Raw genomic sequence first — 13,936 nt, 5'->3', positions numbered from 1 at the left:
CTCCAGAAAGAGCCAGGGGTGGCAAGCAGTCAGCTTAAGTGAACCAGTCAAGCCTTTGGAGTAGCTTAGGCTGGAACTCGGCCAACATTAGTTGCGTGGCATGGGGCAGATACTTCATTTTTCTAAGTCTCAGTTTCTTCTTCAAAATGGATGCAACGATTACGACTAATACTCATTATTTGCTAAGCACTATTCTAAGCACTTGTATCAGCTCCGTTAATGCTCCCAACAACCTATTATAACCCCCAATTTACAGATGAGGAAACTGAGGTACAGAGAGACCTGCCAAGGTCACACAGTTGGTAAGAGGCAGACCAGAATCTTAACCTAGACAATCTGGCCCCAGAGTCCAAGCCCCTGAGACGGCACTTAACCGTCTCAAAGGGCAAATTTGAGGACTTAGTCATCATCCACTGGTCCCTAAGCCATGAGGTTGAATACGGAATGAGCCAAGTACTAAGCTGCTGCCTTTGACGGACCCTGGGCATTTTACTTTCCTTGTCAAATCTCAGGTTTCCCTCCTACAACAGGAGGGGCTTGAACCCCAGCTCCGGTTCAGCAAAGAGCTCACCATTTGCCTGGAAACCTGCCCCTCCCAGGTCCCTGTTCTGAGCTCCTCCTGTCTCCTCAGAGTCAGCCCCCATCCCCACAGCCTGTGTGGCAACTCTGCCTTCATATTCCTCTGTCTCTTACTCCCTCTTTTCCCTAAATTCAAAGCCCACTCCTTGTTCCTGTGGAACCCTGCACAGCTTCCTGAATCTTCTGTGACTCCTGTCTCCCTAGTTCTAATCCATCCTCCACATTCTACTGGAGCCATCTTTCCAAACACTAATCTTTTTTTTTTTTTTTTTTTTTTGACAGGACCTTGCTCTGTCATTCAGGCTGGAGTGCAGTCGTGCCACCCTAGCTCACTGCAGCCTCAAACACCAGCAATCCTCCAGCTTCAAGCTTCCCAAGTAGCCAGGACCACAGGCTTGCACCATCATGCACAGCTAATGTTTTTTTATTTTTATTTTTGTAGAGACAGAGTCTTGCTATGTTGCCCAGGCTGGTCTCAGACTCCTGGGCTCAAGTGATCCTCCCACCATGGCCTCTCAAAGTGCTGGGATTACAGGTATGAGCCACTGTGCCCAGCTCCAAACCCTAATCTTATTGTGCCCAGCCTTTCTCCTCAGAGCAAAGCCTATTTCTTAGCCTAACATTTGCTGCTCATCACCACACACCTATAACCTACCTTACACTTTCATCCCTGGCGCCTGTGTATGCACAGTTCCCTCAGCTCAAATGCCCTTCCTGCCTTTTACCACTGGATAAGCACAGATCCATCCTTCACGTGATAAGGACGACCTCCAATCCCTCCCAGCACCACCCAAGTGTTCTCTGCTTCCTCCTGAAAGAATACGCATGTACTCACGGTCGTATTCTAGCTTTCCATGTGTCCTTGGCTGACGAGCATCGAGCTGGCTGGACATTCCCTCGGGGAGCTTCCCATCAGCCAGTTCCTCTGCCTGCAGCCTTCCTCCTGTTCATTCGTCTGAGCTGCTCCAATGCTCCAATGCAAATGGAGTTTTTCTTCCCCTTCTCAGACACTGGACTAAGAATGGGGGCAACCCAGGGTCACCTGTCACAGGACTGGCATAATCCCAAAGAAAAGCTGAGTGCGAGAGTCTCAGGCTTTGCAGGGTGAGAAGCCTCAGAGGGAAAGGCTTCCAGGGAGTGGAATCTCTGTGGCTGTGGTGGCGAATGAACTGAGGCACTTGATTTGCAAAGCACTCTCACATAGAGCAGCTCACTAAACCTCACTCGAGCCAATATTGCCGTGATTATTACCCCCATTCACAAAGAGGAAACAGAGGCACAGAGAAGTGAAGTCACGCGCCCAAGGACACACAGGCCATACTTGGAGCTGAGATTTGAGACCAGTGCGTTTGGCCACCAAAGCTGATGCCCTTACGCTGGGGCCACACTGCCCCCTGGTGGCAGCGAGGATGGTGGCGGTGATGAGTATTTACTTTAAAAAAAAAAAAAAAAAAAAATTAGCCAGGCGTGGTGGCAGGTGCCTGTAATCGTAGCTCCTCGGGAGTCTGAGAGAATTGCTTAAACCAGAAGGCAGAGGTTGCAGTGAGCCAAGATCACGCCACTGCACTCCATCAGCCTGGGTGACAGAGTGAGACTCCATCTCAAAAAAAAAAAAAAAAAAAAGAAAAAAGAAATACCTGATGATCAATCCTCCATTTCGCAGAAGAGAAAACAGGTTCTCGGAGAGCTAAATGCCAGGCTTGAATCCAAATTAGTCTGGCATCAAGATCAGAGCATTTAACCACGATACTGCCTCCCGGTCGCATTCGATGGGGAACAAACACTTCTACAGTCTCAATATCTTCACAAAATTCCCCCACCACTCCAGCCTTAAGTGAGGGTAGGAACTCCCCCTGCAGCGCCAAATCTGCACACTGACTCTTTCTACTCTCTTGTCTCCCACTCAATGCCCTGGGAGCCCAGACACTGGCTTCAGAAGCTCTCCTCCTCCTTCTCCTCCTCTATTGACCATTCTCTTCCTCTCCCATTCCTTCAGCCTCTCTACTGGCTGCTTCCTACCCATGAATGGTGGGAAATACGCTCAAGTATCTCAAATTTTTAAAGTACAACAAAATTCTCCCTGACTTCCTGCTATGGTCTGAATGTTTGTGCTCCCTCAAAATCCATATCTTAAAACTTGGCCAGGTGTGGTGGCTCACACCTGTAACCCCAGCACTTTGGGAGGCCTTGGTGGGAGAATTGCTTGAGGCCCAGGGTTCAAGACCAGCCTGTACAACATAGTGAGACCCTGTCTCTACAAAAATGGAAAAAACTAGCCAGGCATAGTGGCATGCGCCTGTAGTCCCAGCTATATGGGAGGCTGAGGTGGGAGGATCACTTAACTCCAGGAGTTTGAGGCAGTGAGCTATGATGGTGCTACTGCATTCCAGCTGGTATGAGTTGGAGTGAGACTTTAATCTAAAAAAATTAAATGAATGCATGAATGAATAAATAAATTAAAATTTAAAAGGTCAGACATGGTCTCAGCTCCCATCTACTTGGGAGGCTAAGGCAGGACGACTGTTTGAGGCCAGGGGTTCAAGACTAGCCTGGGCAACAAGGCAAGATCCTGTCTCTACAAATAATTTAAATAAAGCCAACCTAACCTCTAGGGTGATGGTAATTAACGGTGGGGCCTTTGGGAAGTGATTAGGTTGTAAGGGTGAAGCCCTCTTGAATGAGATTACATCCCTTATAAAAGAGGCCTGAGAGAGCTTGTTGGTCCCTTCCACCATGTGAGGACACAGCTAGAAAGTGCCATCTATGAAGCAGAGAGCAGCCCTCACCAGACACCGGATCCACTGGCACCTTGATCTTGGACTTCCCAGCCTCCAGAACTGTGAGCAATGAATTTCTGTTGTTTATAAACGACCCAGTTTAAGGTATTTTATTATAAAACCTTGAACTGACTAGGACACATCTCATCAGTCTCCAACCATCCACATCTCTCTCTCTCTTTTTTTTTTAAGACCACAGAAGCCTGACCATTCTGTTTAATTATCTCTAATAATCCTTAAAAATCAGCACACAAATCCATTCCAGGTAGCTTTGCCTCTCCACTTGCTGTGGTGGCATTTGTCCAGATGCCACTACTCCCCTAAGAGTGGGTCAACCTGGGGGAGCAAGGCCTGAGAAAGGAAAGGAAAGGAAAGGAAGGGAAAGGCCCCCTAGTGCCTGCCCCACAGCCCTGGGACAGGCACATATTTAGCCTGACCTGAGACAGGGCAGGAAGAGGCCACAGGGCTGAGTGCAGGGACAAAGGGGCCAGGGTCCCAAGTGTCCGGGCCCCCAGCTACCCACCCCATGTCTGTTTTTGGTTTTGTCATTAAAAAAATAAAGTGACAAATACTGGTGGAAACCAGTTGTTGCACTGTCGTCTGTTAAAAATACGGACCAAGGGCATAGAAAGTCTCCTCTTCAGCAGGTCCTGCTTCACAGGATGTCTGCCCGCTTGCTCCGCACACGGCTTCGAGCCTTGGTCCGGGCTTTGAAGGTGGCAGTATTGTACAGGTGCTTCTCGAAGCGTGGAACCTTGCAGGCCTTCAGGGCAGTGGCATCCAGCACCAGCACAGGGCCCAGGCCAAAGATGTCACGGAGTAGCTCATTGCTCTGGAGGTGGTGGTGCATAGCTGAACCCAGCACTTCCTTGAAGGCAGTGTGGATCCGGTGCCCAGCCCAGCTGTCCCTGTAGAGCACCTCAAAGCCGAAGCGCACTATCTCTTCTTCACGTTCACCGCCCTCCACCGAGTGCAGCACGGCGCGGAAAGTAGAGCCCTGGCGCTGGCGATCGGCCTTGGCACCGTACTTATTACTGTCAGTGGCCAGAGTGCGCAGGACACTGCAGAGGGCCTCCAAGTCCTCCTAAACAAACACCTCCTCAAGGTCCCGGGCAAGCTCAAAGAGCAGTGCAATGGTTTCACCGGCAGCGATCCACAGGTTCACACTTTCACTGGACAAGAGCTGGGGCAGCTAGGGCAGCTGCCTGTCAAGGATGTGGCTGATTTGGGTGCTGGGGAAGATGGTGAGCAGCAATGCCCAGGTCTGCAGGGTAGCACAGAGCAGGCCGTGCAGGCTGGCAGGAACCACAGGAGTCGTGGAGCTACCCAAGCCATAGAACCGGCTGAAAACACTTTCTAAGCAGGCAAGGCAAGAGACTAGGTCCTGGATGTCGGCAGCAGCCACGTAGCAGCCCAGGCCAAGAGCAGAAGCACAGTGGAGCCGGGCAGCAGGGCTAGCTGTGCTGTCACTGAGCATAGAGACCAGCAGAGGCTGCAGGCTGTGGAACAGCTCCTCACCCTTGGGTTCAGGGCCCAGCTGCACGCAGAGCAGGCCTCGCACAGCAGCAGCCAGGGCTTGTTCCTCTCCCTTCCCTTTCCTGAGGCACTTTTCCAGGGCATCAGCTAGTGTGAGGCGGCGCTCCAGCAAGAAGTCGGGGCGTAGGCACGACGCCAGGGCCAGGCGCAGGCTCTTGAGAGCACCCTGCCGGGTCTTGGGACTCTTGTCTGTGAGGCAGTCCACATACTCCTTCAGCTTTTCCTCAAGGTCTTCCTGCTGGCCCTGCTCATCCACGACATCCCCCCCCAAGGCTGTCCTCTGCAGTGGTGCTGAGAAGCCTGGGGCATTCACTGGCGGTGCTGCGGGCCTCACTGGCTGCCTCATCATCACTGCAACCCGAGTCAGCTTGGGTACTGCTCCGGGCACCTCCTCCACGGCGCGGACCACCCTTCCGGAGCGTGTTGCCTGTAACGGGCGCGAGGCATGCCGGGCACCTGGCGCGGGGGGCGCGCGGGGGGCGCGGGGTCAGGGGCGCGGGGGGCGCGGGGTCAGGGACCCGGTGGGTGTGGGCTCCCGGACGGCGAGATGCTGGCCGGTGCGCTGCGCTGAGACTTGGCCAGACCACGGGCACCACACGCCGCGCACGCCACCATCTTCGCGAGGCGCCCATCCACGTCGTCTCTTTACAGGCAAACATCTTGAAGACGTTATCTATTCTCTCTCCATTTACTCACTCTCAACCTTCCATGCTCACTGTTCCACTGGCCTGTTCACATCTGGGGCACCAGTTCACACCTGGGGCACCCTTCATCACTGGACCCCACAGACACTTTTCATCTGGTTCTCGTCCTCTTGGGCACATCAGCAACATTTGATGCTGCTGACCACAGCTGCCCTAGGGATCCTCTGTGATATTACACTCTCCTGGTTTTGCTTCGTGCTCTCTGGCTGTTGTTTCTCAGTATCTTTTGCAGACATTTCTTGTTCTGCCTCAGTCTCATGTTGTTTTCGCCCCAAGGTTCTGTCCTTCTCACACTACACTCTCTCCCTAGGTGATCTTGTTCACTGTCGTTAGTATATGCTTCCCAAGTCTTTGCCTGCATCCACTCTGTCTCCTGAGCTCCAGACATCAGTCAACATCACCACCATGTCTTGTCCCCCAAACCAGAATACTGGGCATCATCTTGGACCTTTCCATAATCAGTTGTCAAATTCTGACTATTCTACCTCTTGAAGATTCTCCAAATTTTTTTTCCTCACTCTGTTGCCCAGGCTGGAATGCAGTGGCTTGATCTCTGCCTACTGCAACCTCTGCCTCCCAGGTTCAAGAGATTCTCCTGCCTCATCCTTCCAAGTAGCTGGAATTACAGGCATGTGCCACCACACCTGGCTAATTTTTATGTTTTTAGTAGAGGTGGGGTTTCACCATGTTGGCCAGGCTGATCTCGAACTCCTGGCCTCAAGTGATCCACCCGCCTCAGCCTCCCAAAGTGGGATTACAGGCGTGAGGCACCATGCCCAGCCAGATTCTCTAAGCTTTTACAGTTAAGAGGTATGGCTTTGCAGATGGATTGGACTCTACACTAACTCACTATTTGTCCAGCAGAATGACCAAAGCAGGCTTAGTTACTTAACCCTCTGAGCTCCCTCATCTATAAAACAAAGGTAATGGAAATTGCTCTTTGGATTAAATGAAATGAAGTATGTGACTACCGGGGCACAGCCATTAGTACAAGTAAGCTCTCAATAAAGGGCAGCCATCATCTGCTATCGTTGTCATTAATACTCCTCCCTCTTCTTCTCCTCACCACCAAGCTTCCTGGCTGGTTGCCCTGCCTCTGGTCTCTCTCTCCCACTCCAAGACATTCTCTGTGCACAGTGGGTATGAGCCTTCTCAAACATGTAGCTACCTATGTTAGTCCTCTGTCTGAGGCCTGGTTCTGGCTTTCCAATGTCCTCATGCTGAGTGTTTAGTCCTTGGCTTCAAGACTCTCTTCCCTCTGGCCCCTGCCAACCTCTTTAGCCTCATCTTTGGAGACTCCCAGTCTCTCTTTCTATATTGCAGCCCAAACCAACTTCTATCTCCCCTCTAACACACCTCCTGCTTTTTCTACACTTCATGACTTTGTTTACCCCCTCCTTTGTGGCCTGCACTCTATTCATCTGTTTGAAATTTATGACCCATTTAAGAGATGTCTTCCATGATGCAAGTCGGCTTCATTTCCTCCTCTGGGCCCTTCAGCTCTACAGTAGCACAGATCACAGTGGATATGATGGACAAGGTTTGGACAAGGTTTTGACTGGCTACCCCACTAGACTGTGTCAATTGCGTGTGACCACACACCCGGTGCAAAGCCAACCTCATTCAATGTGGAATGAAGAATGAGCCTCAGCTATCCTAATCTTTAAAATGGCGGCATTGGCAGCCAGTCCTGGTCAATCCAGAGGAGAGAAAGAGCACTGGAGGCTGGAGGAAGATGAAGTCACAGAAGGCTCCCTCAAGGAGGTTGGGCTTAGAATTATAAGGCCTCTGTATTAGTCCATTTTCACACTGTTGATAAAGACATACTCAAGATTGGGCAATCTTCTGAGCCCTCCAAACTGTTCCAACCTGTGCCTGTTACACAGTTCCAAAGTCGCTTCCACATCACAGAAGGCTCCCTGGAGGAGGTTGGGCTTAGAATTATAAGGCCTGTGTATTTGTCCATTTTCACACTGCTGATAAAGACATACTCAAGACTGGACTTCCTCTGAGCCCTCCAAACTGTTCCAACCTGAGCTTGTTACCCAGTTCCAAAGTTGCTTCCCCATTTTTGGGTATCTTTTCAGCAATGCCCCACTCTATTGGTACCAATTGACTGTATTAGTCCTTTTTCACAATGCTGATAAAGACATACCTGAGACTGGGCAATTTACAAAGGAAGAGGTTTATTGGACTTACAGTTCTACTTGGCTGGGGAAGTCACACAATCATGGCAGAAGGCAAGGAAAAGCAAGTCCCGTCTTACATGAATGGTAGCAGGCAAAGAGAGAATGAGGAAGACGCAAAAGCGGAAACCCCTGATAAAATCATCAGATCTCGTGAGACTTGTTCACTACCTAGAGAACAGTATGGGGGAAGCCGCCTCCATGATTCAATTGTCTCCCACTGGGTTCCTCCCACAACACGTGGGAATTGTGGGAGTACAATTCAAGATGAGATTTGGGTGGGGACACAGAGCCAAGCCATATCAGCCTCTAAGAACAATTAAGAGTGAGCAAGAGAGGGCAAGAGTGCAGATTTGGGAGACTGAGTGTCTCTCTGTTCTGTCACGCTTGTTCCTCCAGCTTCAATACACTTGAAGGATCCCAGCAGCCAATAGCACAGCATTTTACATTTACACAGAAAATTTTCACAAACTTTTTCATTTGTGTCATTAGTTGGTGCAGAGGCTGGAGTGAGAGTTAGGAAATCTGCCTTGTCTTTGGATTGTTGTGTGACTTTGGGCAATCCCTTTCACCTCTGAGCTTGTTTCCTCATCTGTCACGTGTGGATACCAATAGTTGCTCCATACGTGGGAAAGTCCCCATAGACCATAAAGTTCTGTGTCCCACTGAGCACTATTAATCTTGTTGTTCTAATTATCAGCAAAGCCCATGGTAACTGCTAACCAGCCACATGGGGGTCCCCAGAAAATATTATTCAGGGCCCAGTAAAAGGGGACCTCTGGGGGTCAAGGCCTCAGCAGGCCAAGAAGCGGTAGAGCTTGGGGGTTTAATGGGATAGGCTCAGCTCCAACCTGGTTCTTCCCACTGAGGCAGCACTGGCTTGGGGAGAGGAAGGAGCAGCTGGCATGGCCTGGGTTGGGCAGATGAGCTGGGCCGACCTGCAGAGGTCTCGGGTATGAAGGCTGAAAGTGAAGTGCCCAAAGCCTGTCATAGTCAAGGAGGGGCTAGGCTCTGGGAAGACAGCGTCTGGGCAGATGGGCAGTTAGGGACCCTCATCCCGCTAGGAGAGGGGCTCTAGGAGAAGGTATCTGAGCCAAACTCTTTGTGCTCTGATTTAGAGCATTCCGGGTGGGCAGGCTATGCTGCTGGTTTACCATCTGTGTGACTGTGGCTGGGTCAGAACCCCCTCTGGGCCTCCCCCTGCCTATCAGCAGCAATACAGGAGCTGGACTAGGAGCTCTCTATAGAGTCCAGTGTTGTCTGATTCTGTAGCAGCACTGGACAGGAAGCCCTGAGGTTGTCAGGACAGTCATGGTCCAGTCTGCCTGTGGAAAACTGGGAAGCCAGGTGCCCAGACCCCACTGATATGCTGGTTTTGTAAAAGAGGGGTCAGAACACATCCCAGGCCCCAGGGAACCCCTAGTCTGGTGAGGAAGCAGATGTGAACATGGATAGCTCCCAGCATTGTCTGGGCTGCCAGATGGGAAAGCTTCAGGGACCCTCCCATAGAGGACACCTGGGAGCCCTGAACAGGGAGCAGGCATCTGGCTTCTGGTGTGGCTCTGCCACTAGCTCTCTGTGTAGCCTTGACCAAGGTCAGCTCTCCTTTCAGCTTTAAAAAAAAGTATTTTAAAATTATTTTTATTTTTTATAGAAACAGGGTCTCGCTATGTTGGCCAGGCTGGTCTTGAACTCTTGATCTCAGGTGATCCATCTGCCTCGGCTTCCCAAAATGTTGGGATTACAGGCTTGAGCCACTGCACCCAACCCAGGTCTGCTTTATCTTAATAGGGAGTGAATTTATTTTCAACTTGGGTTCCATTCAGGAAATAACTTCTTCTATGAAAGGCATATACAATGTCTCTGCCCTCTGAAAGTTACCAACAGAGGAGTTTCACAGGACATCGGACTTTCAGTACTAAAACCAGGACAGTTCTGGGCAAATCAATATGGTTGGTCACTGTATGATACGACAAAGAGAAAGGATACAAAGACAGATCCTAGGGCACCCAGGTTAGACAGAGACAGACAGAGCAAGCCCCTGCACAGGCACACAGAAAAGGAAGCTATTTCTGGGGTAAGCAGACAACATTTTGTAGTGCTTCTTGGAGGAAGCCACTAAAGAGAAAGATATCACAGAAAAGGAATTCTCATGTGAATGGAAATGGAGAGACTAAAACAAAGGGCACTGATTCAGACATAACATTCCGTCCCAGATAGAGTGAGATGAGAATGGAGCGGGGCATAGAAGAGGAATGGAATCCAGAGCACCACAGAAGCTGTTGTTTCAGTTATCCCCAAAGGTTTCCCAGCAGCTCCCTAGAGTTCATGAGCTAGAAGTCTTTATCAGTGGCCCCTGACAATCCTCCAGACTCAGAGGAACACAGCGTCAGGGGAACCTTAGAATAAATGACATAGTTTTCACTCCAGGGTTTAGCTTTACTCACTCGCAACCAGTGATTCTGCTGTCTTCACAAGGTCCCACGATAAAGAACCCCATTCAGGAATCATGCAGGCATAGCTGGACCGGATGGGCTTATGTCAAATGACTACAGTCAAGATCCTGGTGCTTAGAGTGGGCAAAACCTGGTAAGTGTATTCATCAACATTACCATACCTAGAAGATTACTTCACCTGTGCTAGTGGGAACTGGGCTAAAACCCAGACATCCTTAAAGGAGCTACTTGAACTAATAGAAGAGCTACTTGATTTTTTAATTGGCACTTGAACACAAGCAGATGCCTCTCAGATTTTTTCTCTCCAATAGGTTAAATTTGCCCACCAACATTGCAATCTTATTTTTTAATTTTTGTAAGATAAGGTCTTGGTCTGCTGCCCAGCTTGGAGAGCAGTGGCGTGATCATGGCTCACTGTAGCCTCAAACTCCTATGCTTACCTTAACATCTGGAGTAGTTATGATTACGGGTGCATGTCACAATGCCTGACTAACTTTTTTGACTTTTTGTAGAAAAGGGGTCTTCCTATGTTGCCTGGCTGGTCTCAAACTCCTGGCCTCAAGCGATCCTCTGGCTTTAGCCTCCAAAAGTGTTGGGATTACAGGTGTGAGCCACCGTGCCTGGCTACAATCTTATTCATATGATTCATTTATGTTATTATTATTATTTTTAGAAGCAATGAATCTAGGGTTAGAAAGTTACTTAAAGGTTTTTAATCTAGCTGCTATCCAAATATTAAATCTCTGTAGCATTCCAGACAAAGACCTCAGCCTTACAACCTCTAGTTACATGGACTTCACTAATTATCAAGCCTGTTTTTGCATTATGGAGTCTTTTTTTTTTTGTCCTTCCTTCCTTCCTTCCTTCCTTTCTCTCTCTCTTTTTTCTCTCTTTCTTTCTCTCCCTTCCTTCCTTCCTTCCTTCCTTCCTTCCTTCCTTCCTTCCTTCCTTCCTTCCTTCCTTCCTTTCTTTCTTTCTTTCTTTCTTTCTTTCTTTCTTTCTTTCTTTCTTTCTTTCTTTCTTTCTTTCTTTCTTTCTTTCTTTCTTTCTTTCTTTCTTTCTCTCTCTCTCTCTCTCTCTCTGTCTTTCTTTCTTTCTTTATCTTTTTCTTTTTCTTTTTTTTTTTCAGGGTCTCACTCTGTTGCCCAGACTGGAGTGCAGTGGTGCAATCTCAGCTCACTGCAAACTCCGCCTCCGGAATTCAAGTTATTCTGCCTCAGCCTCCTGAGTAGCTGGGACTACAGGCATGTGCCACCACACCCGGCTAATTTTTGTATTTTTAGTAGAGACAGGGTTTTACCATGTTGTCTAGGCTGGTTTCAAACTCCTGAACTCTGGTGATCTGCCCGCCTTGGCCTTCCAAAGTGCTGGGATTACAGGCATGAGCCACCGCGCCCGGCCTTCATTATGGGGTCATTCTAATGATAAGAAACTTCTTCCATATGTGGGACTGATCTCTGGGCCCCTGAAGCTGCTAACAGTGGCCCCAGTTCTTTGTAAGTGTTGCTCCTTCTCTTTGACAGTTCTTAGGTGTTTGTGTCTACCTCTCTTCCCCCCGCAAACAGGACCAGCTCTTTCTGCCATTGCTGTTAGACATCTCACCACTCCAGGAATCTTAATTGTGCAATACAATTCCTGGCACAAAGAAAGTGTTGGGACTGAGATCCATAGTTGGAAAGGAAAAAGATGCATGTTCTAGTGAATGTTTCCTTGATTGTTCTGGTTTCCAGATGTTCCCAGTGTGTATCTACAGACATCCAGCTCTGACCCACTATGGGGGCCATAGCCTGTGATGGATCAGAGGACTCCTAGCCTGTCTTCTGTCTGGTCAGCATTCCTGCTCTGCCAGAGTTCCTCTTCCCCCAACCCCCATCTTCGTGATTTTCTTTCTTCTTTCCTCTTTTCTTCTTTTCTTTTCTTTCCTTCCTTCCTCTTCCTCTTTCTCTTTCTTTTCTTCTTTCTTTCTTTCTTTCTTTCTTTCTTTCTTTCTTTCTTTCTTTCTTTCTTTCTTTCTTTCTTTCTTTCTTCCTTCCTTCCTTCCTTCCTTCCTTCCTTCCTTCCTTCCTTCCTTCCTTTCTCTCTCTCTCTCTCTCTCTTTCTTTCTTTCTTTCTCTCCTTCTTCTTTCTTTTTTTTTTGATGGAGTTTCACTCTTGTTGCCCAGGCTGGAGTGTGATGGCACAATCTCTGCTCACTGCAATCTCTGCCTCCTGGGTTCAAGCAATCCTCCCACCTCAGCCTCTGGAGTAGCTGGGATTACAGGCACCTGCCACCATGCCTAGCTAATTTTTGTATTTTTAGTACAGATGGGCTTTTACAATGTTGGCCAGGCTGGTATTGAACTCCTGGCCTCAAATGATCTGCCTGCCTTGGCCTCCCAAAGTTCTGGGATTACAGGTGTGAGCCACCATGCCTGGCCTTGATTTTCTTCTTAATCTATCTGCTTATCCTGGTGGGTGACGCTCTTATCCTGGTTGTTGTGATGGCAGAGCCCAGCCTCCACAAGCCCATGTACTTCTTCCTGATAAACCTCTCAGCCCTGGATATCCTCTCCATTACAGTCACTGTCCCCAAGATGCTGTCCCTATTCTTGCTTGGGGACTGCTTCCTCAGCTTCCCTGCCTGCTTCCTGCAGATGTACCTGTTCCACAACTTCCCCTGCTCAGAAGCCTTCATCCTGGTGGTCATGGCCTATGACCGCTATGTGGCTATCTGCTGCCCACTGCACTACCCTGTCCTCATGACCCCACAGACCAACGCTGTTTTTGCAACCAGTGCCTGGCTCACTGCCCTCCTCCTGCCCATCCCAGCAGTGGTACAGACCTCCCAGATGGCATTTAACAGCATTGCCCGCATCTACTACTGCTTCTGCGACCACTTGGCTGTGGTCCAGGCCTCCTGCTCTGACACCACCCCCCAGACCCTCATGGGCTTCTGCATCGCCGTGGTGGTGTCCTTCCTCCCCCTTCTCCTGGTGCTTCTCTCCTATGCCCACATCCTGGCCTCAGTGCTTCACATCAACTCTTGAGAAGGGCACTCCAAAGCCTTCTCCACCTGCAGCTCCCACCTCCTGGTGGTGGGCACCTACTACTCATCCATTGGCATAGCCTATGTGGCCTACAGGGCTGACCTGCCCCTCGACTTCCACATCATGGGCAATGTGGTACATGCCATTCTCTTCTTCTTCTTCTTCTTTTTTTAAATACCTCCTTCCCTCCCTGTATATGCCATGCCATTCTCACACCCGTTCTCATCTGCATGCTGAGGAACAGAAATGTCAAAGCAGCCATCACCAAGATCGCATATCCCCAGGAGCCAGGGTGTTCTGGGGCCCCTAGATTCCTAGATCCAACTAATTCAGCTCCCAGGATACCAGTGACAGCACCTAGCTAAGAAGAACAACTCAATAAATATTTTTAAATGAATTACAGCAATCTAATTTGGTTTCGTTTAGTTGAGCAGATAGCTACAATCTGGTTCTCAAATACTGGATCAGGAAGTTTTCCCAATAGTACTGTAGAATAATTGAAGACTTCACAATTTTCTTTTCTTTCCTTTTTTTTTTTTTTTTTTTTTTTGAGACAGTGTCTCACTCTGTCGCCCGGACTGGAATGTAGCGGTGCGATCTCGGCTCACTACAAACTCTGCCCCTTGGGTTCAAGTGATTCTCCTGCCTCAGCCTCCCGAGTAGCTGGGATTA

The 13,936-nt window shown here is 49.2% G+C and overlaps 2 pseudogenes; one reads left to right on the top strand and one right to left on the bottom strand.

The window, feature by feature from the left end:
• Window positions 1-3,970: 3,970 nt before the first annotated feature.
• LOC102133069 (interferon-related developmental regulator 2-like) lies at window positions 3,971-5,551 on the bottom strand (annotated as a pseudogene).
• A 7,146-nt stretch (window positions 5,552-12,697) lies between these two features.
• On the top strand, window positions 12,698-13,464 carry LOC102118992 (olfactory receptor 2AT4-like; annotated as a pseudogene).
• The last annotated feature ends 472 nt before the right edge of the window (window positions 13,465-13,936 follow it).

This window comes from Macaca fascicularis, chromosome 14 (genome assembly GCF_037993035.2).
Source record: "Macaca fascicularis isolate 582-1 chromosome 14, T2T-MFA8v1.1".
Taxonomy (NCBI): Eukaryota; Metazoa; Chordata; class Mammalia; order Primates; family Cercopithecidae; genus Macaca; species Macaca fascicularis.
Note: the sequence above shows the minus strand (reverse complement) of the source record. Positions and strands in the feature narration are given on the sequence as shown.